The sequence below is a fragment of the Schistocerca gregaria genome, chromosome 2 (genome assembly GCF_023897955.1).
Source record: "Schistocerca gregaria isolate iqSchGreg1 chromosome 2, iqSchGreg1.2, whole genome shotgun sequence".
Classification (NCBI taxonomy): Eukaryota; Metazoa; Arthropoda; class Insecta; order Orthoptera; family Acrididae; genus Schistocerca; species Schistocerca gregaria.
The window spans coordinates 963201871-963206059 of NC_064921.1; positions in this window are offsets into that span (position 1 = coordinate 963201871).

The following is a 4189-nucleotide window of genomic DNA, read 5'->3' on the forward strand; positions in this document are numbered from 1 at the left end:
TTGAACAGCTCTTCGATAACCAACGTCTTCTTGCGATTTTTGTATTCGGAAATATTAAATTCCCACAAACATGATGCCTCGTGAAAAATCTTCAATCAGCTACAACAATTTCATTGTTGATCACGTCTCCATAACTGATGTTTAACAATAAGAAAAACGAAAATGATAAAAAAGCCGACGAAGCTTTTTCCACTGCGCAAAGAGAAGAACCGCAGGCCATTGTCTACAAACACGTCCGCACTACGAAATGTCGCGCAACGATGCTCTAGAATTGTCTCGTGTCTCCCATTTCAGGTAGGAATCAAGAGTTTGCGAGTTTGTTACGAAAGCATGTCTATAGGTAAGAAATATCTCTTGTTTATATGCAAAATCGCTCGATCGGCTGTAGCACCTGTCTAGATACAAAAATCGCCCGACATTGTGTACAAGTATACACAGGGCCTTAGCAACAAAGTTAAATATAACCATCTGCTCTGTTAAATGATGTAAACATCTGAGCAGCATTTTTGAATTTTTTTCGATTCCATTGGCTTGGATTTGCAGAATTGGTCACCAGCATATGTATTCGATAATTACAAATTAAACAGGCGCAGGTGACTTAACACGACGATGTCTCAGAGAGATTCAGTCCACAGTGTACAGCATCACAGTTCATCATCACTCGATGGAATAGCTGTCGCTGAATGCGCGTCACGTGACTAACTGTATTAAGGGCCCTGTTTAACCGAGCCCTGACGACCTCAATTACAGGTGGTCTCTTCCGGCGAGCACAAAGGGCCACTCTTATCCAGTGGACACTGTTGCGTATGCGCAAGTCTAAACGCTCCAGGACGAGGTGGCTCATAAAATGCTCAGACGAGGGTCGCCCCGTCAGGCTTTTCCCGAGCGGCTAATGATCCGCTCGCCATCGTGTTTCTCACAAATTTATACGCACCTAAAACGCAAGAGGGAAAGCTCGCAAAAACAAAACTCAAATTAGCCGACGGTAGGTTCAACTAACTACAACAACCTTTGGTCGAATGGCTACGAACTCCTGTTCCTCCAACACTGAGCCCACCCCCCCACTTCTCCCCATCCCATCCCCCCCCCCCCCTCCCCCCGTCCGCCATGCCTTTCTCCACGGCCAGAGTTTGACAAGCTACAGTGTAGTCGCGCCACAGAGTTCCAGATAGAGAGAAAATTTCATGCAGTACTTTTCCATTTTTCAGAAATTTGCATGTTCTCTTTTCGAACAATGCATTTTGGCCAAAAGGAGATTTTAAGTGCCTCAGCACATAACTTTTTGCAGTTTGAAGGATACTGCACCGTTGTGAACGCACACGTTGATGTCAAGACTACTGATATAAAGGGTGCTTATAACTAAACTGTCACTACTTTAGTCAGTCTAGACAGAAAACTACTGTATTTACCGTATGGGTACGGTACCCAACATTGTAGGAATCGTGTCCAAATTGTGCGCTGCAGTATTTGATTTGTTATTAGTGGTAGGCGACAGTACTGGGAAGGCGATGTAGGGGCGAGTCACGAGCATTAGTGTGCATTACAGCTGCAGACAGTCAAAATGGGTGTGGACAAGGTGAATAGGGCTCTACCCTTAAAGCTGTCTTATGAAAAAAACCGCAATAGTGGTGCTGCTTTACGCTATCATCGATGCATTAAAAGGATAGGGGAAGGTCCTCTTTCCACACTGGGGTTGAAGAACGTGCTTCGAAAAGTTCGAATTAACAAAGGATACGGGAAGATCCTCTTTCCGCACTGGGGATGAAGAACATGCTTCGGAAGTTCGAATTAACTAGTGATTTGGGAACTACTCCAGGCCGACGGCGAATTGCTGATTTATGGCTCTGGGGGTACCTGAAGGAAGGGTTTATCAACAGAACACTAACACACTTCGGAGATTGAAGACGAGCTTAGCGAAGGAGTTAGCCAACACCACGCCTGAGATGTTTCGAGCACAGCAGTAGAGCAATCTCTAGTGCTGTTCCAGCCTGAAGGACAAGGTTTATGAACAGGGCACTAACACTCTTTAGAGGTTGAAGGTGAACATAGAGAGGGAGGTAGCCAAAATCCCTCCTGAGATGTTTCGAGCAGCAATAGGGCAATCTCTAGAGCGGTTTCAGTCTGTCGTTGATGTAGATGATCGTCACACTAAGCAGTTTGTAACTTGGAACGTAGCCATGGTACGCAATTAACAGATGTTATACTCTCATGTGGATATTAAAATATACTTCTTTCAACGGATTATTCGTTATTTTTCTTCCGCATGTCCATACAAATGTTTGCACGAAGTTTCATTCTGCTGTGATCACTCGTTTCTCATAGAGGTCGTCTCAGGTAGCGAAAGTTGAATTATAACCACACTGAACAAGGAAAGCCTTAAACGTTCGGGGAATGATCTCAGAAAATAAATCAGACATGAATTATAAGTAAAATACCTTCACTAGCCTTCAAAGTAATCAGCATTAGCTACAAAAAACTTCTGACATCGGTTGTAAACTTGTTGGAAATTGTCGGCAAACGGTTCTTGTGGAATCGTCCGAAGCAGCGTGGCCACCAGTTGCTGCATATACGCATCATCACAGAAGATGATACCTGATGATGTCAATACGATCGGGAGTCATGGTGTTGGCCGTCTTCCCTGCCTGCTAAAAAAAGAGGCTGACAATATCCAAGATTAAGACGATGTTGATTGCCTTTTTTGGCAGCAAGGGCTTTTTCCATCGTGAATTCTACCCGAGGAAGGTAAGAAAGATGATCAACACCGTGCCACTGACTGTTGTTTGGTCTCTGGATCGTACTGGTAGTATCAGACTCATCTCGTGTAATGATGCGGACATCCAGCAACGCATGATTACGGTGCTTCGAGCGACTCCACAAGAAGTTGTTGCTGAGAGTTTCCAACAGTCTTACAACCAATGTCGGAAGTTTGTTGCAGCTAATGGTGATGACTTCGAAGGTCAGTTAAGGTATTTTGTTCGTAACTCTTGTGTCCTTTATTTTCTGACACCATTCACTGAACTTTTCAGAAACACCTTGCTTCAGACGTCACATGCGATTACATTCTTATCACTTTATATCCAGCACCGCCCGTTGGTACTGCAATGTTCTATGTCATAGATATCTGGATTAGCCTTAATCTTCCGTTTCTCGGTAAACCTTTTCCTGCAAACGCGGTGGAAAATTTCTTTACACTGTGTAATATGCTACCAGAAAATCCAAATGTTGCTCTGACATTGCAGGAACTAAGAAGCAAATGCGAGTGTTTATTACTAAATCGTCGCTTATGAGTATCTCGGTATATAAAGATAGCTGGATTTTTTAAAAATTTTTAATACCAGAGTGTAGATTTCTATACTTCATTTCCTTGGATGTGAGCGCAACAATACTACTGTATTTGAATTCAAATACGAAACCAGGTTCCGCAGCAATTTCTTACAGGAGCAACACGTCCCGTCTCGCTCGACCACGTAATGCCTGAACAGAGTAAACCTGCGGTTTAGCACAATCACGTATCATTATCTATAGTAATTCATGAAAATTCTGTAATGGTAAGAAAGTCTGTACTCCACATTCCAGGGATATGGTTGGCGGATGGGCGAATGCATCTTCGCACAGGTAATGAATACTACCTCTGCGTCTGTTTTAGCAGAGAGCCTTTGGCGTACACTAGCGTATAGACATTTCTGAAAAAAGAAATTCTATAAATAAAAACCACAATAACTGCGAAACTCGTGAGGTTTTCCCGGGTTTAAGTCGTTCGTATGTGACCATCGAATACGGCAGCTTCCATTTTGGCAAGTGTTGTACATAAAACTTCATGCCTTATTTCACTGTGGGTGTCCACAAATTGGATGGCCATCTTGGTTACATGGTTACAACCAGTGTGGGAAAGATATCAGTCATCAAGTAAAACAGTATCAATCCAAAGGCTGGCGTGAACAACACATTTCGTTAGAGAGCATGACTTTATTGTAGATGCTATCCCTAACACATTTCGTTACAGAGCATGACTTATTGCAGTTGCTATCCCTTTGCTTTTCTACGACCTGTAAACACTATTACCTAGTCATTTATATTGAGATCTACAACTAAATGAGAGCCCCAAACATAGTGCTAACGTTTTTCCACATCCAAAAAGCAATACCAGCGGCAAAACTAACTATTAATGACAGAAAATTAGCCCAAGCGC